Raw genomic sequence first — 23,726 nt, forward strand, 5'->3', positions numbered from 1 at the left:
ACTCCAGGTAGGTGGAAAAAAGCTGAGGTTCAGGCCGACACAGGACGTGCAGTTCTCCGCCATCCCGCACAAGAGCATCTTCTTTTTCATTCCAGAATCTGGTACCCAGTGTGCTCCTGCATTAAGTGGACACAGGTGGCAGCACCTTGCCGGAGTCCTGCTGCAGGTGTTTGAGAGCATGGGCCTTCACAGGCGTACACACGACACTCTCTCAAAACCAATATTCCCATATTACTTAGAATCATATCCTGCTTCTTAGTTCAGTCTTCCCAGCCTTTGGCAAGAGATGGGTGACTGACCATGTTTGCCTTAGAGAGAAAGAGAAAAAGGTGAAGAGGAAATGAAGCGAAGTCTTAGCTTTGAAACTGCCACCTAAGAAATTGTTCCCTAGAAGCCAACTAAGTATCTGGAAGTTGTTTTTTACGTTGTCCACAGTAATCAGTTGAAAATGAAAGTGTTAGGCAACATACTAATTTTGCTTTTATTTTGCCAGATAACATGTTTGATCAAAAATAAGGAGCAACAAAAAATGTTGAACGATGTAGCTTGCCAAGCCACACCCTTGGTGTCCTATGTACAATTTTTCATTTAACATTTATAAAAACTTTATGACATGGATGACAATGAAGTTTCAGAAATTAAGGCAGTAGGGATATGATATTCTTTTATGAAAATTTACTGAACTTTTATTTTATTTATTTTTTAGAGAGAGAGAGAGCAGGAGAGCAAGCACGGGGGTGGGGCATTGGGTGCGGAAGGGGCAGAGGGAGGAGAGAGAGAATCCCAACCAGCTCCCTGCTCAGTGCAGAGCCTGACAACAGGGCTTGATCTCATGACCCAAAGGTCATGACCTGAGCCGAAATCAAAGACAAGATCAGAGAGGGAGACAAACCATAAGAGACTCTTAACTATAGGAAAGAAACTAAGGGTTGCTGGTGGTGGGGGGGATGGGGTCACTGGGTGATGGGCATTAAGGAGGGCACATGATGTAATGAGCACTGGGTATTACACTTAACAGATGAATAACTAAACAATACATCTGAAACTACTGGTACTCTATATGTTAACTAATTCAATTTAAATAAAATAAGTTAAAAAAAAAAGATGCTTAACAGGCTGAGCCCAACCAGGCACCCCCACAATTTACTGAACTTATAAGGAGGCCCTTTACACCTATACTTGGAATAAATCTTTTTAGAGACGTTCCTACGAAACTAAGCACAGAACATTGCTCTATATTCTACAAAGAATATCACACACAGCAGTTGAGATGAGGAAATTATAGTAGGGTGCCTTACTTTATCTCAAAAAATTTTTTAAAAGCTCAGAATGTCAAGAAAAGTTTAATAATTATTTCATGATCCTGATTCATGAGATAAAAAGTGGAAAAAAGTGGAAAATTTTCACCCAAAACTGCCCTCTTTTTCCCTTATGTTTTTTTATCTTTGGTTATGTCTCTTTCATATAGAAATGAAGTAATTACTCATGAGATTTATCTCATTCAATAGTGGAAAGTAAATAATAACTCATATAAGTTTTAGAAAGTATGGAAATAGGGAATCTGGCTTTACTCAGGACTAATTTATAGACAAGAATATAAATAAATCATATTCAGTCTTTTTTTCTAGTTGGGTAGGGTGTATACATAGGAAAGAGAGATCCAAGGAATTCATAGGTCAGAACTTTAATGAAGGGAAGAACAAGAAAATTGGAAGTGGTATTGCCTCCTACGTGTGTGTGTGTGTGTGTGTGTGTGTGTGTGTGTGTGTGTGTTTATGCAACATGCATATTATTAAAGTGTAAACCCCAGGAGGTGGGGAAATCAGTACAAACTCCAGAGTAACTTTTTTGTTTTTGTTTTTTGTTTTTTTTTAAGATTTTATTTATTTATTTGACAGAGAGACAGCCAGCAAGAGAGGGAACACAAGCAGGGGGAGTGGGAGAGGAAGAAGCAGGCTCCCAACAGAGAAGCCTGATGTGGGGCTCGATCCCAGAACGCGGGGATCACGCCCTGAGCCGAAGGCAGACACTTAACGACTGCGCCACCCAGGCGCCCCCTAGAGTACCTTTTTTGGACATTGTCTCCCCTCAAAACTATTTATTATGTTTATGGAAAAAAATGTAGTATATATATGTGTATTGGGAGCGGTGTATTTTCCATTATTTTTCAAATATACCTATTAATTATGGGAATACACAGCAGGAAAAGAAAAACTTACTCATTCTTAATTTTTCCATCTACTGATAGCGCCTATTAGTATTTTGCTCTATCTTCTTCCAGTTTTATACCTTCTCTAATAGCAAATGGCAAATTAATTATCTTTTCATGTTTATAAATAGTTTAAAATCTTTTAATGCATACATTGCATATTAATTTTTGTATATAGGTAAACCTTAATTTACTGATCAAATCTTCTGTTGTTGGATTCTTAGATTTCAAATCATTTATACTATACACAGATGTTCTAATTGCTAAATCTTCTTGCATGTTCATATTTCTTTCCTTAAGACAAATGTGTAGATTCAACTTTCTGTACATAGGTCTAACCATATATACTTACTAAGGTTTTGTTATCTATTGGAAATTACTGCCTCAAAATGCCTGAGCTGTGAATTCTCCTTACAATGATACATAAAAATCTCCCATACTGATCTTCGTTTTGTCTAAATTCTTATAATAAAATGAAACAGCATAGTATTTGTTTTTGTTGGCAGCTGACATGTAACAGAGTTTCATGAACTAATGTAGAGTTGTCCACAATCTGAAAGACAAAAACACATCAGATGGTATATGGCCTGCAACTCAAGTTTTGATTTATCACTTTCATTGGGATTGTGGCCTCCTGTCTGCATTGTTATAGTAAGGAGAAATTTGTGAGATTAGAACAGGGGACAACAAACTTCCCTGCAAGGGGCCTGACAGATGCTTTAGGCTTCATCAGCCAAAACATCCCTCTCTCTCCTACTCAGCTCTAATGCGGTTGGTCCTGTGAAAGCACAGGTGGATAAGATGCAAATGAGTGGGTGTGGCTGTGTTCCCATGGAATGTAACTTACAGAAAGAGGCTTGCAAGTCAGAGCCCCAAACCTCTGCACTAGAATACCTGCTGTTTGCCTCCTCGATATTTATCTCAGATGGATGAATGGCCCAGAAAAATGAAATTCCAGAGATTTATATTATTTATTATTGAGTGGTGTTGCTCTGGAGGTCTAGTGTCAACAACCTAGAAAAAAACATGATGCTGTCTGATGTTCTCTTCATCAGTCAGCTTTCCTCTGGATGTCACCTAGACACCTCCTCTGGGACTCACCTCTCTAGAACAAACAGCAAAGAAGCTTTCAAAAAAAGCAAAAACAAAAAAATCCCAGCCTATACCCACAAAGAATTCCAAAGGCCTTCTAATGCAAGTGTATGTTCTAGCCTCACTGCTCACATGCCCAATCCACAGATCTCTCTCTGGATACACTTAGTTTTAGAATCCTTCCAACTTTGTTACTTTGTCTCAATTATTTTATCTGCATTTTCCTCCACTGTATTTTACTTCTTAAATGCCTGTCTTAAATTTTACCATTCCATTTGTCTTGGCTCTTCCTAACATAGTAACCTGCCAGCACAATTTTTTTGTAGAATTTAGTGAAATGTAACAACAACAAAAAAATGTTTCTAGTCTTTCCGTGTAGATTCTTGCATGAGGAGTAATGGACCTCCATGTGTAGATCCACTGCTGACTGGGCAGCAAAGAAATGTAAGACTCAGGACTATTATTTAAAAGGTTATATTTAGTGCAGGATCGGCAAATAAACCTATGATTAGAGTAGAATATAAGTCATGGTTTAAATATACGCAAAAGCAAAAGCAAGGTGCAACTAACTCAAATTTGGAATTTGGGAAATGTTTCCTGGAATAAGAGAGGCTTAATGTAATTCTTGAAGAATAAATAGGATTTAGGGGGAAGGGACTTCAAGGAAAGGGAACAACAAGCCCAAAGATGCAGGAATAGGAGAGACAATGACTGCATTTGTAAGAATGGATCTTGCTGATAAAGCTGAAGCAAAGATCTGTGGAGTGGGCATGGTGGGTGGGGGTTAGGCAACCAAGGAGGGCAGTGATCCATCTGTGAATTGCTTTCAGTTCTAGCCTAAGGAATTTGTACTTTGCCCCAAGGACCATAGAAATCTTTCTCTATTAACCTAATTGGGAAAATAAAAAAGAACTTAAGACCTTGTGTTTAATTGACAGAAATGGGCAGAGAACCAAAAGTAAATTAAGTCTACACAAGTTGCAGGATATTATTGGAGCCTCTTTTATAAAAGCTTTTTACATCAAGGTGAATAGAAATGATTTCTTGGAGTATTGAGTTCCCCTAGCAAACTACTACTAGCTCAAATATTTATCTTCTATCTCTGCATTAAGCTGTGAGTTCTTTCAGGGCTAGGACAAGGGCTCACTGGGAGAAGGTATTTATTAATTGGATGGTTTACTTCTTTCACTATTGTTTTAAGATATCCAACCACGCCTCCCTCTGCTAAACAGTGTTCTTGATTTTTTTTCCCCACATTTCCTTCTTAAGTATAAAAGATGACTGAAATATAAGAGGGAGGTGAATTCTAGAAGAGAATTTAGTGATTGAAGGGCCATCTAACTTTACGGATGAGAAACCTCATCCATTGGTGTGGAGCACTTGTCAGTGTCCCATGCAAGATACGACAGTAGTGATAGTTCCCATATTGCACACCAAACACTATGTCATAAATCATCGCATTTTACCCTACAGCAATCCTGGCAGGGTAGATATTATTGTTCCTATTTTACAAATAAAAAAGAAAGAGTCGTGGAGAGGTTAAATAATTGACCTAACTTCAGCAGGGCCAGGACTCGAACCCAGTCCTTTGTCCATTCACATATCCCTTCTCTAAAGGAGGGTTGCTCATAGTGTGGTTCATGAACTGGCAACACTAGCTTGACCAGGAAGCTTGTTAGAGATTCATTGTCTTGGACCCGACCTCAGATGTGATGAATCAGAATCTATAGTTTAACAAGGTCCCCAGGTGATTCCCTTGCTCATTAAAATTTTTAGAAACACTGTTCTAAACTACTATACTGCACAGCTGAGGCTCATAGCTGAAATTGTCAAGTTAAGGAATGAACGCTATAATAACAATTTATAATGTTTTATTTCTTGATCTGGGTAGTGGTTACACAGGTATATACATATATTTAAAAATCACCAAGCTGTATCCTTAATATTGGTCACTCTATGCACTTTATTATATGTATGTCATATCTGAATAAAAAAATAGATCTGTCAGCATATTTATTAATTCAACAGTTATTTTCAGAGAGTGTGTGCCAGCAAAGTCCTGTACTAGACACTGAGGATTAAGCACTAGAGAGTGAGACAGAGGTAGACTGAGAAAGAGGATGCCTTCCTACATGGAATATACTGTGAAGAAAGGGAGGTAGAGAGGACACAATTTTATAAAACAGATTTACAATTATAATCAGAATAAGTGGTATGAAAAGAAAGACCACGTATGTAGTATGTAACAAGAAGGTCTCATTTAAACTGAGAGAGTCAGAAAAGGTCTCACTGAAGAAATGATGTTTGAGATCTAAAATATAAGCAGAAATTATCTTGACTAAGTCTAAGAAAGAATTTTTCAGGTGGAAAGAGTGGCGTATTTGCAGGTGCTGAGCGGGGAGAGGGTGTGCGGCATCTGAGCACGCATAAGAGGGCTGGGACAGCTAACATGCAGTGAGTGAGGAGGAGAATGGCCAGAGCTGATGCTGAAGAGACGGGCAGGGGGGCAGCACATACAAATATTTGAAGATCATCTTAGGGAGCTTGAGGACATTTTCTGAGCTATACAGCAAAGACTACTGAAGATTTTTAAAGCTGCAAAGCAATATTATATTCTTTACAGTTTAAAAAAGTCACTCTGGCCTCTGTGTGAAGAACATTTTGGAGGAGGGACAAGAATGGAGTGGGGAGAGCAGCTGAGAAGGCAAGCAGTGGCCTAGGCAATAGCAGTGGCTTGGATTAGGGTGTTTGATATAGAGATGGAGAGATCTAGATGAATTCAAAATACATTTTGGAGGTGCACTCAACAGCTCTTGGTGATTGAATGTGGGTGGTACGGAAAACATAAGTGTTCAGGGCTCCCAGGTTTCTAGAGTATGTTGGGGGTGGGTGGGGAGTGGAGAGCACAATTTTACTTTGAGATATGTTAAATTTGAGATACTCTAAAGAAATCTAAGTGGAGATGCCAAGTAGACAGTTGGATATATTAGTTTGGAGCTCAGAGAGAGATCCGAATTGGAATATGAATTTCCAAGTGCTTTTCCTAGGGATGGGATACAGAATAAAAAGGGAAGAGGGCCCGTAATCAATTCATAGGTAAAAGCATTAAACATATTGTCTAGCTGATGGATATCGCCTAAGATCTATGCATTAAACCAGTTAACAAAACTTGAAAGCCAACAATTTGGTAGAGTATCAAAAATAAAAAAATAAAAAAATAAAAAAATCGGCTTCTAGGGAGAGCCTGTACATGGAATTTCTAGACTGTAGTCTTCTTGAGGACAGGCAGCCATACATTTCCTTGCACACGGTAAATTTTCAGTAAATGTAATTAAGTAAGCAAACAAAGAAACCTATCAATAAGTAACACAATGGACTGGCAAAATAAAAACTGTGGGACATGGTTATTATCCTGGAATTGCTGCTAACTAATTTTGAGCAAGCCACTTAAAGCATCTGGGTCTCAGTTTCCACATTTGGAATATGTTGGAAATAAAACAGATGAACTCTGAGATCCTGTGCAGTTATAAGATTTATGGTTCAACATGATCCTGAATGAATAGTGCTACCCCGTATTTGCTCTCCTCCAGATGCCCTTAGGAGAGGGGAAGGGTAGCTACAAACTGGGATAGAAGGAAATACAGTGCCTTGGTTAGAGCTGTCTCATCTACTCAGGAACTATAAGGCAGGGGAACAGAACCCAGGCACCCTGGTGCCGAGCCCTGGTGCCTTCCAAAGATCCATTACATAGCAACTGGGCAATTATCGTCTGAGCGGTCAGGCTCTAGAAACTGTGAAGTACAGTCAATCTTCATGATTCACACATTCTATATTTTCAAATTCATCTACTTACTAAGATTTATTCGTAACCTCAAAATCATTACTTGTAAAACTTTTGAAGTCGTTCACAGATGTATACAGAGAGGTGAGAGGCTCGAGCCACCTGCCATGCACGTTACCAGCTAATGCGGAGCAAGATGACACTCTGCCTCCTCATTTCAGCCCTTACTTCGCGAATTCAGTGCCATGGTTTTCGTATCTCGGTGCTTTCTGTTGGTTACTTTGCCGTTTAAAATGGCCCCCGAGGGTAGTGCTGAAGGGCAAAAAGGTGGTGTTGTGCCTTAGGGAGAAAATGCCTGTGTTAAGCAAGCTTCTCTCAGGCACAAGCTGTAGTGCTGTGGTCCTGAGTTCAATTAATGAATCAAGAGCATTTATTAAATAAAGCATATAGAAACAGAAACACGCATAAAACCGGGTTGTGTATTGATGAGTTCACGAAACACTGTGACCAAAGTTTCTCAGAACCTAACCCTGTATTTCTTCCATGCAAAATTGTTCAGTATCTACCAGTTCAGTGTTTGTAGTGACTTCACAGAACGTAACCACCGCAGATAATGAGAAAGGACATTCCTATGTGCACAGCCTTCGATGTGGCATTTAACACGCACAGGGCAACCTCTCTAATTGTACTGGCTCACAGTTTGCTAAGCAGATGAGGCTACACTCATGGCTGGTGGTATGTTCTTCAAACATATGTGGACTGTATACTACATGATATGCGTGTGCAAGTCTGTGGGGACACAGGGTCATCAGTCCAAATAGTGTGGCTGCCCCAAGGCACTGATGGTGTGATGGGTGATAAACAATTAAGTGGAAACTGCAACAGAGTGTGACTACTAGTAAGGTCTTGGGATGGTTAGATATCAAGTGTGCCGACACCAAAGGGACATGCTGTCAGCAGCCCTGGATGGAAAGAAGAGATCTGTTTAAAAAAGGAGGGGATAGGAGAAGAGAAGCAGAAAGAGCAACTGTGACATTCCAGTACTTAACACAGATTTACTTATTTCTGAGAAGTGTTTGAAGCTCTTTCTACCTCTTCCAAACTACAAAAACTGTAGCTATGGAAAGAGAAATTGGTCTGAGCTTTAATCAAGAAATTATTTTATGAAAAACACAAAAATTGCTTTGGAGAATTATTACAAAAATAAGTGAAATGATAAATGCAAAAGTACTTTGTGACTTGCAAAGGCTTCAATGCATCAAATTGGTATTTTTAAAAAATAGGTTTATGTTTTAGAAGTTTCAGATTTACGGAAAAATTGAGAGCATAGTACAGAGATTTCCCATATATTCCACACTCAGCTTCTCCTGTGATTAACATCTTAGATTAGGATGGTGCATTTGTTACAGTTATAAGCCAATATTGATACATCATTAGAAACTGAAGTCTATAATTTATCCATATTTCCTTAGTTTTTGCCTAATGTCCTTTTTCTGTTCCCGGATCCCCTCTGGGGTGCTACATTACATTTAGTTTTCATGTCTCTTTAGCTCTTCTTGGCCATAAATTTTCTCATACTTTTCTTGTTGTTGATGACTTTATCAGTTTTGAGGAGTTCTGTAGGATGTCCCCATAATTGGGATTTGTTTGATGTTTTTTCTTATGTTAAGACTGGATCTATGGGTTATTGCAAGGAAGACAGTGGTTGTTTTATATATTTGTCATATGGTTAAGATTTTCTTGTCATACTCTGCATTCCTTCCTGAGATCCCCTAACTTCTTCCCGAATGTTTTTTTTTTCCTAAATTGAATACATTAAGGTTCGCTGTTTGTGCTGTAAATTTCTATGGGTCTTGACAGATGCATAATTTCATGTGTGCACCATGACAGTGTCATATAGACTAGCTTTACTGCACTAAAAATCCCCTGGGCTTCACCTGTGCATCTCTCCTCTGACTCCCCTTAAACGATGGGAACTACTTATCATTTTATTGTCTCTACAGTTTTGCCTTTTCCAGAATGTCGTATAGAACAGATCATTGAAAGATGTCTTTTTTTCTTCTTCTTCTTCTTATTTGAAAGAGAGAGAGGCAGAGGGGAGGGTGAGAAACCCAAGCCCACTCTGCACTAAGCACAGAGCCCAGTGTGAGGCTCGATCTCATGACCCTGAGATCATGACCTGAGCTGAAACCAAGAATTGGATGCTTAGCCAAAGATGTGATGCCTTTTTGAACATAATTATTTTAAGAAAGTCTTTACAGTTGTCAATCGCTCGACATAACTATACCTTCTTTCTTGTATTTTTGATAATTTATTTCTTAAATAATTTTCCTTTTTCTGTGACTTGTTTTCTCTGTATGAATTTTCAGGAAAATGCTTATTTCTCCTATAAGTCTATTCTGCTGTGATGAATTTTTCTATAGTCACTATTAGTTTTACCCCAGCCTCTTTAAAAAGTCTATGAATAAAGTAATTATTGATCTTATTACTAGATGGTATATGTGTGACTGATATTGGTGTGAAAGGTAATGAAGAGACCAAGATGTTTATAGGAACCTGAAGGTTTTAAAAGGAAACCAAAGTACAGATTCCAGACCCTCCATTTTCCTACCAAAAAAATGAGTCGGTCCCCAATTAAATGGAATATTAAGCTATGCAGAACACAGAATGCCACATTTTAAAAGTTATGGACTACATTCTTAATTTATGACATAGTATCAGTATATTATTTGTAAATTTTAATCAAAACCAAAGGTTTTTTTTTTTTAACATTCAACCTAGATTATCTTAAGAAATGAACATCAATAAAAATCTAGTTATATATGAATTGGGAGAGCCTCCTGAGATGATGGTTCTTTCCTGTTAGTCTGTGGATTTATATATAAAAAAAGGAAACAGCAGTTGCCATGGCAAACTTCTGGCTCTGTTGAATAGTGGAACCTGGCATATAAGCCTGGGATTTGATGAAATGATGCAATTTTGAAATGAACAGGCATATTTTACGTTGCCATTCACCTTATGCTGGTTTAGATTCTAGAAAGTACAGCTGTTCCATTTAAACACAAAAGAACAGACATTTGAGTGTAAGAAACACTAAGTATTCTTGAAATCACAGACTGAATTTTTAATATCATGAATCTAGAATTCTAATATTTTTAGGACATATAAATTATTGAACAAGAAGTTAAAGAAATTATCTATGTCTTTTTTCCAGAGGCTGATTTCATAAGAAAAGCTGCCATTTCATTAATAAAAATCTAGTGCTTTCTCTGCATTTAGATCGTGGGTTATAAAATGTAGTTTCAAATCTCTTTCAGTAACATGAGGCACATTTCATATATATCCACAGCTATCCAACCGAGGTAACTTTGTAAGTTTTTTGGTCATTGAAATTCATTTGTATTCATCTCAATATTCAGGAGTATAATAAATGCATGGTATTCATGTTGATGACATATACTCCATAAAAGTTTAATTGTCACTCTGCATTAATTAAGACTGAATTAATGAACACTTTCAAAGTTTTGCAACAGTTGAATCACCAGTTCTCATCAAGCATGACTGAAGCAGAATTAGCTCATTCTGAATGCTAAAGTGATCCAAAGGAAAAAAAAAAAAAGAAGAAGAAGAAAGAGAGAAAAAAGCAAGAGAGAAACACAGAACCTCAGTCAATTATAATATTGAGTAAGCTGAGCGCATTGGCAGAAATAACAAATTTCAGGTAGAATTTAAATCTAAGATCAATATCTTTGTTTTAATTCTGTTTTAAGTACACTATGATTTTTTTTTCCTCCATTATGTGGAAAGTTTTGAACGTTGTAACATGAAACATGCCTGCAGTGCACCATGCTGGGAGAGGTGTCTCTATTCTGGGCTGATTTTCTTTTCTTTTCTTTTTTTTTTTTTTTTTAAGAGGGAACACAAGCAGGGGCAGTGGGAGAGGAAGAGGCAGGCTCCCAGTGGAGGAGCCTGATGCGGGGATCGATCCCAGAACGCTGGGATCACGCCCTGAGCCAAAGGCAGACGCGTAATGACTGCGCCACCCAGGCACCCCCCGGGCTGATTTTCTGACCAGTTTAGCGGTGGTGGGTAGTTGGGATTGACAGGCTTCAAGACATACTACCCAAAATATGGCACCTTGGCATGCCGAATATTTCAAGTTGAAAGAATTTGAGAAATGGCAGGTGCAAGAAGGAGTTTCTGCACTTCCCCTGAAGCAGGTCATAAAACCCTCTTGGGAGGTGTCCTCCTTATACCTGGGGTAAGGGAACAAGCTCATCTCCAAGACCGCAAGAGGAATCTGAGCAAATAGGCCTTGCTGTTTTCCCTGGTTTACGACATTTAGAAAAACAACAACAAAGTCTATCAGCTATCACGTTTTCCTACACATTCCATTCTTCCTCAAGCCTAGCGAAAAACCACTCAGGTTTAACTACCTCTTCAGGTCTTCATTCCCTTCTGAAGGCTCCTGTGTCATGTAAAATTTATATTTAATAAATTTGTATGTTTTTCTCTTGTTAATCCATCTTTTGTTATAGGGCCTTCAGCTAAGACCTTAGAAGAGTAGAAGAGAAAGATATTCTCCTCCCCTACAAGATTTAGGGTGAACTAATACTGTAATACTACTACCCTTTCCTCATTCAATTCTATCACCCATTTTTAAAGGGAAATAGTCTCCCTTTCTAAAGGTGTCAAAAGTGAGATTTAAAGGTATGCAGTGACTCATCCAAGTTGTCAATGGCAGAACCAGGAAGCAGATGCAATATTTCTGACCAAATTCAATCACCTTCTCCTCACTGGATAACTAATGCTGCCTTTGAATAACATAGAAAGGATTTCTGAAAATCGAAACTATCTATTCAGCCTACTGTCTGCATTAACATGACTTTACTATTCTACTGTCCTCGCCCAGAAAGTTTTAGTATTCCAGGAAACTCTTATTCAGGAAGATAAAAGTTGCAAATTACTTTATGAAACAAGTTCATTACTCTGATGAACAATTATGAATTATTCATTCCAGAAGTTTCAAGTCTTCAGTAGAAAGCGTCAAACAACAGTTTGCATCCCAAGACTAAAACTTTGCATCAAAAGCTTCCTCTTCCTCTGTCCACCAATTCTCCACTACCCGTCCTCTCCAAGCATACCTTCCCCAAACGTCTATCCCACGCTGATTTCAACATAATTTCAGAATCGTGCACCAGACTTCAGTATCTTAATAAATATCCCAATGTTGTTCCTCGCCCTCTGCAATGCTACTGAGATTGTTGGACATAGTGTTTCCCTTACCACCGTAAAGCAATAGAAAAATTTATCTTATCAGCAGGTTGTTTCTGTGATATTTTGGAGAGCTAGCTTTTCACAGAGAGGAGAAGCTGGCTTAGATTAAACTAAAAGAAAACGTGAGTTTATTTCAGACATACTGAATTTGAATTGCAAGTGGAACTTACAGATAGAAATGGCTATTTGCCTTTCAATATTATCTCAAAAATCATACTCTCTGAGAGCTTCCTCTAATCCCCTGCTTCAAATCTGAGTTTAATATCTGTGGAACCAGAAAACCCTGAGCATACCTCATCATCATATCCCTTTGCAAAGGATCTGTATACACTACATGGAGCGCTTACAAACCATAAAAATGAAATAAAACCTCATTGCTCCTACCCAAGTTCTGAACTGGAACATCCATATTAGCATTGAGGCTACCTGCAGGCTCCTGTCCATCTCTTCCTACTGTTCTCCCAGCCCTTAGAGGTAACACTGTCCTGTTTTGAGACTAAGAGCTATCTCTTAAAAATAAACTTTAAGATAATTCTGTCATATATGTATGTCTGCCTATTCATTTTTACATTCATTTTTAATCTTTAGAAAATGGAATCACATGATTTTCTGGAAGTTCCCTTTTACACTAAGTACAATGTTTCTGAGAATTACCTCTGTTGTAGGTAGCTATAGGACGTTCATTTTTACTGTTGTTTTTGTGGCACTTCTCACATACTTGTCAAAAGAGAAAAAAAGTTATAATTAAATTAGAAATGATTTCCCTAGAAAGATAGGAATTCTTTTTAGGGAGAAACAGAATACTTTCTTTTCTTTAGGATGACCCCATGATTATGAAAGGAGAAGCCCCTTTACAAGATCAGGAAAGGAAAGCCTGAGACAAAGGGGCTATGTGGCACTGCTTATATGCCATGGGGTTGTAGAGGCTGTGGGCTCACTGCTAGAGTTGGGAGAAGTCTTGGGAGAGGGGAGATCCTCACAACTAGAGTAGGAGGCTGAGACTTGTAGAGAAGGATGCCAATGAGAAAATGCCCACCAACCATCAGTATTTCATTGTTTCCCTTTCTAGCTTTCTGTAGTTCCCCTCCGTTATGCCCAGTACTTGTATAAAAGTCTATTACTGGCAAAAGCTGGTGTTTGTCGGGCTTCAGGGTATGAAATAGGAGAGGTGATTATCATACCTGTGTGGAGACAGGACAGCAGCTCCAAGAAGGAACATGTCCTTAACACTAGACAGGGATTTTAAGCAAGTGCTCTCCAGGTATATGAAAGAGCCCTGGGACTGCTCAAAAATGGGGGGTGGGGAGGAGGTTGGTGAGATGGGTCACCAAGCATCCCACAGTACGTGGGATGAGGGCCAAAGTTATATTGTCTAATGATTAAAGGAAAATGCGAGACCCTAAGTGCTAGGGGAATTAGGGACTGACAATTACGTAGTGAATTGAAATTACCAGGTTTTCTATCTTCCCCACAGGAACTCTAAGGACTAGTTTATGCTTTCTCCCTCCTTATGTCTTTGTATTGATACATCATGAACGAACGAATGAATGAATGAATGAATGGAGAGAAATGAATGAATAACCTTTGGGACAGAAATAAAGACTCCAGAAAGATCAAAGCTGATGATTAAGATATGGAGGTCATCAATTAGAATTTAAAATGAGTTGCAGATGACAAAGGTCAACTAGAGAGTAGAGGAAGGAGGTCTTCGGTTTGAGGAATAGCCCTGTTAGGTTAGGAAGTGAAAGACAGTGCCCTGCAGTCGGGGTACAGAATCCACCAGTTTGCTGATTTCCCCGTCAGGCTGACACCTGCCCTAACCTCTGACTCATGGAAACCATTTGCATCAAAAGTCATTCTCCACTGAACAGAGTTTTTTTGGTTGCCATGGTAAGAGAGACACGAAATAGCTGAATGCAAGCGGAGATATTAACCATCCTGACAATCCTGATTCCCTTATTGAGTCCTCCTGTGACTAAACTTGCTGCTTACCGAGTCTCAAGTAGGGGTTGTCTCCTTGAAGAGTTTTGATTTTGTTTCTGTTCTTAAACCTTGTTGTCTCTAGGCCTTCTTCCCCTATTTACTTTAATTCTTAAAAGAGGATTTATGATACAGTCTCCTTGATCATTCCACCTGGCCTGTGTCCAATTCAAAATAGAATATTCAAAATTAAAAACATATTAGAGGAATAATTATACATTACAGAAAATATCTACTGTCTTAATCCTTGAAGAAATGAATATTCATCTTCTGAAGGACAAAACAATTGGTGTGTTCTCTTGGAATAGAATAAGCTTACACATAGCATTCAGACATGGCACCGAGGAAATCTAGAATTTTGCTCCCTAAGTGTGGTCTGTGGTCCAGCAGCTCTAGTATCACCTGAGAGCTTGTTAGAACTACAGACCCCCAGATCCCAACCCAAACCTGCTGAATCAGAATCTTCATCCTTATAAAATTCCCAGGTGATTAGTATGCATACAAATTTTAGGGAACATTATTCCGGGGTATCAAGGAGAAACTTCAGGGCCTACCTCGAGGGGAATAAAGACCTCTGGAAGACCCAAGGCAGGGGTGCGTCCTCAGACCCTCTCCAACCTCCTCACCACCAGAACAGTGTAGTTTGGGTCTGATTTTTTTTTTAAGTGTTGCAGTTCCATGTTAAACATTAAAATGTAATCTGTTGCTTAGGGAAAGTTTGAAAGTCATCAAATAAGTGAGTCTGAAAGTACCCAGCAGTGGTGGTTAGCAACCTGTAGGCTGGGGATCCTAAGCAGGCAGGAAGGCAGGCAGGCAGACAGACAGACACACAGACAGACAGACACACACGCACACACTCACACCTGCTTTGTCTGGTGCCTTAATTCTCAGTATCTTACACTCTTAAAAATACACATAGGTGCCATTAATATTAATGAAACATGTGCATTTCAAAGTAGAAATTTACAAAAGAAGAAAGGAGGAGCTAATGAAAGCTTGATAATGGTCAGCAAATGGAGGGAACAGAGGAGGAGGAACACTCACTTAAACCTAAATCACAGAAACTGGATGAAGAAAGCTTTTCCACGTGTGAATGGTCAGCAGCAGTAAATACGCAGAGAAGAGAAGCAGGAAAAAACGTGTCCTAGGAGATGTTGCAATGTGACGTCCATGCACTTCTTCAGCTGTCAGTTTATTTGTCTGTCACAGGAAGCACTTTGGCGGGGTTCTGTCATTTCATAGCCATAATAATGTTCTGAGCCAAACCAGCTGCCTCGGCCTGTTGCCGTGACCTCAGAGGCAACAGATGAGGACTGAGAAAGGAACATTGGATTTGGCAATTAGGTGGTTCTTGGTAACCGTGGAGAGAGCAGCTTTATTTGAATAATAAGGATGAACACCAAACTGCGAGGAGGTGAGGAAGGGAAGCGAGCAGGATGGCAAATTTAGATACTCCTTCACTCTAAAAAAAGTATACTAAGAGAGAGAGAAGAGAGTAATTTGAAGGGAGACCAGGTTTAGGGACAAATATTTTTTAAGGCAGTGGAAAGCTAAGCAAATGTGTAAATTGAAAAAACAAAAACAACAGAAAGATTGAAGAGGAAAAAAATAAGGGAGTAGGTGATAAGACTCATTCACAAGAGAGCTTCAATGACATAAGTAGAAAACCACAATCATTTCTGCTCTCTTCTACTTACGCAAACCATTTTATTATGAATTTTTTAACAGATAGTGAAGTTGAATTTTTTTCAGTGAATATTTATATACCCACCACTATGTTCTGCCATTAACATTTCGCTCTGTATTATCATGTCTATCCATTCATCCACCCTTTAATCCTTCCGTTTATTTTTGATACATTTTGAAATAAATTCCTTTCCACTAAAATCTGTATCATGAATTTTATTAATTAGAGTTCAGTACTTGTTTACAATATTTTTTTCTTTTGAGGTAAAATTTATACACAATGAAATGCGAAATTTCACATGTATATTTGCTGACTTTTGACCAGTACACACACCTGTATAACCCAAACCCTTATCAAGATAGAGACTCTTCCCGTCACTCCAGGAAGTTCCCTCATGTCTGTTTCCAGGCAGTCCTCACCCACACCCCCAGAGTCTGCCACTATCGTGATAGTCTCATGTTTTTCCATGTAGATTATGTTTTCCGTGTAGTTCTAAAACTGCATCAAAATGGGATAGTTCCATATTGATTGATCGGTATGAGGCTTCTTTGACTCACCATAAAGTTATTGAGGGTCATTCTTCAGCCTGGTGGATCCTCCCTGTTGTTAAGGGGCTGTCAGTTGTGTGACCATTCCCCCAGTGATGGAGGCCAGTATGACTAAAGCTTCTATCAACGTTTTTGTGCAAGTCTTTGGGGACATGTATTTTCATGTGCCTTGGGTAAATATTTAAGACCAGAATTATTGGGTTTTAGGGTTGTTGTATGTTCAAAGAAACTGGGATAGTTTTCCAAAGTAACTATACCATTTTACACTCTTGCCAATAACGCAGGAGAGTTCTACTTTCTCCAAACCCTCGCCAATATTTGATATTTGGGGTCTTGCCATTCTGCTGGGTGTATAGTAATATCTCATTGTGCTGATAATGTTGCAGTTTCTTTTTTTTTTTTTTTTTTTTTGGTATTGGAAGGTAATCTCCCATAGCACTCATGTAAAACTTATTAATACAGCACTTTTAACAGAAGATTAAAATTGCTAGTCTGTAAATTTATCCCCCCACCTAGAATAAACTTCTTATAGACAAGGGCCATGCTGTATTATTCTTTGTTTTTGCCCAGTGACTGTGTTCAATAAATGCTTGTTTAATTTAATTGAATCTAACTTGTTCCCGCTGGCAATTCTATCAATGAGGAAGTCAGCATGGAAGCTTCTTCCTCCCCTTGTCTTCATTTTTTAGGGGGTCGGTTGGCCAGTGGCAGTATGAGGACAGAGAAGAATGACAGTCACGGGAGGGGAAAACAGCATGGTATGTTCCCAATGAAGACAGATAGAGGCTGGCAGTCTTCTTTACCTAATATTTAGACATATTCTTCAGAGCAAAAACTTGCATATGAGATGAAAGTTTCAAGTTGTTTTTATCAATCATATGTCAGCCATCTGGACTTTTGCTAACAGATACTACAGACAACTACAGTGTGGACAGTAATCAGAAACTAAAACATAACTTCCAGGGAATAACAAAGGGCATTTTATTTCCTTAAAAACAGCATGAAGCTGAGTGCTAGAGGCTGTTTTTATTTGTGTGCAGTAATTCCCAAGAAATGTAATGAAATTCTTGAAGCATATTATTGCTCTACTGACATACCACACACACACACACACACACACACACATACACACACACACACACACCCTGCAACATAGCTTTGGCTCGGAAGCATCCTACAATAATCACATAGCGTGCTTTTGAACTCACTCACGTAGGACTAAAGCATTTCTTGTCAATTCACTCCTCAGAGCACTTGGATGGATAGCAAACTTGATAAAAACATGTGAAGATGATAAACGCAGAATGATTTATGAAGTTCTAATAAATCAAGAATTATTTTGCTGTAACAGTGAAATGTGTGGTATGTCACAAACATTTTCAAGTAAAAGGGTTATTATTGGCATTATTGCTAAACACTTCTGGTCTAGTTTATACTAGAACAGTGTCTTTCAAGTACATACCATATATTAGCCTATAGTCATGTACCAAGATACCGTACACGGGGCATGCAGAATATGATGTCTAAAAAAGCAGCATTTCTGTCTGTGAGAGTCGACTTTGTGTTTCTTCTCATTCCTCTGCTAAGGAATGAGGTCATTCCTCATAACTACATGAGGTGAGTGATGGGAAGGGTCTCTATCCTCTGCTATTCACTGAAAGATGGAAGTCAAATCAGGAGAAGGAAAAAGTGGGTAATGAAAAAATGTTGAATGCCTACTGTAGCAAGTTCTGCTAGTTGTCCACAAAAAAAGGTTTTGTTTTGTTTTGTTTCTTTCTGGAATGGCCTCTGGAACTGTGGAGGAGACTATATTTTGTAGGCCTCCTTGCCTCCACGAATAACCGTATATTAATTCTCAACAGAGGAATATAAACAAAAGTGATGTGTACTACCTCTAGGCCAAGACTTTTAAAAAGAAAATGAGGCTGCCCGATCATCCTCCTTTCCCTGTAAAGCTCCTGAATCACACATGGAGGACAGTGGCCTCATTACCAGGAACACTTGCACTGGACTGTTACATGAATGAGAGCACTCATTTAGTTGAGCTACTGAAGTTTTACCAATTATAAAACTGAGACCCAGTGACCTCCGTGCCCCTAACAGCTTGACCAAGTTTACACAGCTAGGAAAAAAATTAAACAGGCTTGCATTTTAACCTAGGTTTGCCTGGCTTCAGAATCTATACTCTACAAATCCGCCCATATATCCCTGTAAGTCATCATGTAAGCTTTACAGAAGTGTAAAAAGTTCTAGAGATAAACTATGTCCAAACGTGTGATTTAGCTAAGGTCACATAGGTCTTTAAGCAACAAACTAGGGAAAGTAGACCCAATACTCTTTTCACTAGACTCTAAAATAGAAGTGAGCCGTATTTGTTAAAAGAATGCTCAACTCACAACATGTATCAGTTAATGCAAGGAAGCAATCCTTATTACATTTAGAATTTATCCCTCACTTGATTAAAGAAAATGTTGCCAGTGTTTACTCCTCTGAACGGGGGCTTTATCTGCACATCACTTCATCTGATTGCTCATCCTGCGGGTCTTCGGTTTCATGTATGTATAAGCCTTTTACTCACTTGAATCAGTTCCTTTCTGCCATTATGTTTTCATAATGTCATGCATAAAACACTGTAGAGTAAAAATGAAACTTTTCAACGTAGCATCATAAGTTGCTGGCACTAGGAAAAATTTGAGAGTCCTTGTACTATAAACTTATTTTACAGATAAGGAAATTGGGACTTACAGAATTGAAATGATTTTTCCAAATGTAATAAACTAATTAGAGTAGTCCCCCCCCCCTTATCCATGGGGGTCATATTCCAAGACCCCCAGTGGATGCCTGAAACTGTAGATAGTACCAAACCCTATATGCCCTATGTTTTTTCCTCTAGATACATACTTTTGATACAGTTTAATTTATAAATTAGGCACAGTAAGAGCTTAACAACAACTAATAATAAAATGATCATAACAATATTCTATAACAAAAGTTATATGAAGGTGGTCTGTCTCTCAAAATATCTTATTGTACTCTACTCGCCCTTCCTCTTCTTGTGATGATATGAGACGATAAAATGCCTAAAAGATGAGATGAATTGAGGTAATGATATAGACACTGTGACATAGCATAGGGCTATTACTGATCTTCTGACAACGCATCAGAAGGAGGACCATCTGCTCCCAGACTGCAGTTGACTTCAAGTAACCGAAACCTTAGAAAGCAAAACCATGGATACAGGAGGACAATCATACTGACGAAGCTGAAACTATATCATGAGTAATATCTGCCTTTTTTTCCACCTTACATTCTCAAGTGCAAAAATCCTAACTTTAGAACTTTTTGGATAACACAAATACGCTAAAGTCAAAATCAAGAAATCATAGAAATTAATAAAAAAATAGTAAGGCAGTGTTTGTCAATTGGGATGTTCTTCATGATAAGGAGGAAGTCATGGTAATCAAGGAAGATGTGAGAAAAAACTATGTAAAATTGGCATTAATATGCACTAATAAATATTTAGTATTAAGCTAATTCCATTACTAACACTTCAAATAGCAACTATCTCTATTACATTCATGATTCTGTTGTGGTTATAATCTTTTCAAAGCTAAAAGGAGGATTTCTTCTAGCAAAAGAAAGTATAAGCCTCTTTCTTTTTCTTTTTCCTAACACGATTTCCATGCAGTATCTTCAAAAACCACGGTGTCAGAATGAAACCTCCCACAAGACTCTTGCTCTTGCTCACTGCACAATTACCAAAGAAACAGTAGAATCTATGCACAACACTTATTTCCAATTTCAGTTTAAGGAACCACGATGTGAAGTCCTAAATCATTAGTGTCTGTAACCATCTTGCTGGATGAGTACCAGCATGGCAAGTCCTGGAGAGCTCAATTAGCCCAAAGCTTTAGCTGTTCGGGATTTATACCAGTTACCCAACAGTGGGTGTTTTATGGGAAAAGTCTTCCCAGGGGTTTCTGAAAACTCCATTGTTAAAATGCCAACGTTAGAATAAAAGCATGTTTGGAATTGGTCTTCCAGACTGAAAATGAGCAGTTATTTTCACACTATTATTGAAAGCTTGACAGATACAATGGAACAGAGGCAACCATGAGAGTTCTGTGATTGGGCACGGACAACTGAAATAGCAGAGATGAGTAAAATCTCAAGGCAAAAAAGAGAGTAAACTGTTAAATTGACTATCACAATGAGAGCTTACTGAATTTGGTGGACCTAAAAGCATGTGTTCAAAGATACCATTTCATTGTGTTTTAAGAAAATAGGGAAATTAAGTACAGAAAGGCATAATAGTGGATATAATTAAGACATCATAGAGTCTAGTTGAGCCGGAAAGGAGAATCCTTAATGAAACCAAGCTCTAAGTTTATAAAGCCATAATTGATAATTTAATGGGGCACAACACATCCAAAATACCAGGATCAAGTGATTCGTTTGTGATCTATGCTGCAGAAGGTGAGAATCCAGTACCTAGTTTTACTTTGTATTGTATTCATGGAGAAGGAAGTTAGCTTCCTACATAGCTGAAGTCAGAAACTTTCAGCTTAGACCTCAGACAACACTTAGCTTCCTTCCCAAAAGAACAAGGATTTTAGCTAGAAGCAGGGCACCTGCAGAATGTCCAGTAGTTACTGGTCTAGAAGAGTCACTTAGGAAAACTTGCCTTATTTTTTAAAATTAATTTATTTATTTTAAGTAAACTCTGTGTCTAAACTGGGGCTCAAACTCACAACCCGAGATTGAGACTCAGTTGCTCTACCAACGGAGCCAGCCAGGTGCCCCAAAATTTACCTTACTGAATTCTCTCACGTTTAGTTACCCAAATTCAGTTATTTTCCTGCGATAGACCTTACTATTACCCTATTGCCTTTTATCTCAATAGTGCAGCACTCTTAATACAGCTGTTGGTCCTCGGTAGCTATAAAGTCTACTTACAGGTCCCAGTGTCTTTTTCCACAGCCACCTCTCCTGTCTTATTCAAGATATAGGTTACCTTGGTCTAGCTTACATAATGGCAGCTGTGTTTTTTAGGGAGAGGGGAAATTTGAAGTTGTATGGGGGAAATACCTGAAGCTGCAAGACCATGAGGCATTTAGAAATTTCAGTGCACTACCAATAATTATAAAAGGAGCAGATGTTATAGTTTCCAAAACTTTAGAAACATTGTCTTGCCTTTAAAGGCAGCAATGGAAAGTGGTCAACCCAGATGTTTGGCTTCCAATGGCCATCTCAACCCTTGAGGTGAAGTCATTGTTGGTTAACTACACAGCCACAGAACAGGCCCGACCAAGTACCTGGATTCTGACAGTGAGGAGGAGTGGCAAAGGGATAGCACCTGCAAGTTATCAGTAGGCTCTTGCCTCCACATATTAGACACCTAGTCTTTTTCAATAAAGACTAAACAAAAACAAAAACAAAAAAAAACCCCTGCTCTCCTCAGCTGTGCTACACACAACACCCATTGGAAGAAAAAATGAAAACAAAACGATAGAAACTATATCCAAATATCAGTGTGATCATGGAACAATGTAATTGGAGTTGGACACTTCACAAGTATAATTGTCCCTGTGGGATGTGATTCTATGGATTCGAGAATAGAAAGTGACTGCCATTAGCTTGTTAAATGCTTTGGTTAAGACAACAGGATGCTTACTTTCCTCTGAGCATCCCGGATTGTTTTGATGCAACATGACGCCGGCACGCAGATGTCAGGCAAATTATGCCTTTTAGATCTGGCCCAGGCCTTCCTAAGTTCCATGGAAATGTGAGCTGATTTTCCATTCCGAACCGGCTAGGGCAAAGCAGAGAGAATTCTGAAGGAGGTATCTTGCAAAGAAGAGTGTGTCTCTCGATTTAATTTCCATAGCAATTTAAGGAAATGATGTGGGGGCGGGGACAGGCAGCGAGTTGGTAGAATAATTTCTCAGATTTGACAGGGTGTTGGAAAGCTGAAAGCACAGTTTCGTGTGCATAATATTAACCTCCACACGTTTCCAAAATGGCCTCTTTATTCAACAAAAATATTCTCAACGTCTATGAATAGTTATTCCGAAACTGAGTGGCATCATGACAGGTCAGAAAATGCCACAGGGCATAACAATATATATTTTTCAAACCCAATCTGAAGCTCCTCCTAACATCAGGTAAGGTGGTTTCAAAATATATTCTGACATCTCTCAAAGTTTATAAATTGTGGTTCCTTCTGCCTTCTGTTTTATTCGAAATTCAAGGTGACAATAGTCAAAATAAAATCAGACTATGGCTATCCACTAAGATGAATCTCTTTACACTGAAACATGGAATTCAAACACTTCTAGAATGGTGAGAATTTGGTTGTTAGAATTCAGCCTTCTATAAGATAGGCTATGTCTATCAAGATGGCTGTATGTATTACACAGAAAATATAAAATAGAAAATATTTTGGGTAATAACCATGAGGCTGAGCGAAGCGACTAAAGCATCATCTCTGAAATCAGATACAAAGGGGCGTTGGTCCCTGCTCTGCCACTCATCGGCGATGAGAAGTGAGTGGATCACTTAACCTCCTGAGACTCCATTTCCTCATCTGTAGCAATACTAATACCACCTTATAGGATTATCAGGAAAATCAGTAGGACAGGTGAGGCTTCTCTCACAGGATTAGATTATGGAATACACTCCATAAATGCTTCTTACTATCATCCAAAAAGAACCATATACTCTTCTTTATTCTGCCTGCCCTGTATAGCTTGAAAAAATTTATTAAGTGCATCAATTTGTGGTTCTTATTTTTTCTATCATGAAAAAAAGTGAGTCAACTTTCAGTGAAACAATGCTGACCAAATTAATATTCTTCACTTGATAATGTGATATATTTGCTGTCTCACTAGCTCTTTATGCCATAAACACAATTTGATCCTTCTGAGAATAATAGCTCAAAACTTAAATTTAAAAGTAGACAGAAAATAAAAGGTATTACCCACATTATTAAATTCATATTGATTGAATGAATCAAAAGACTTTTAAAAAGCAGATGCTAGGAAATAGGCTTTAAAAAATGAAATTTTAGTTGAAATGATTCTTATTTGTTATGAAAGAAAATAAAGCTCAACACAGATCTCTCTATTTCTCTTGTTTCCACAGCATGTGGAA

Source organism: Ursus americanus, chromosome 4 (genome assembly GCF_024610735.1).
Source record: "Ursus americanus isolate L20-20 chromosome 4, mUrsAme1.1.p, whole genome shotgun sequence".
NCBI lineage: Eukaryota > Metazoa > Chordata > Mammalia > Carnivora > Ursidae > Ursus > Ursus americanus.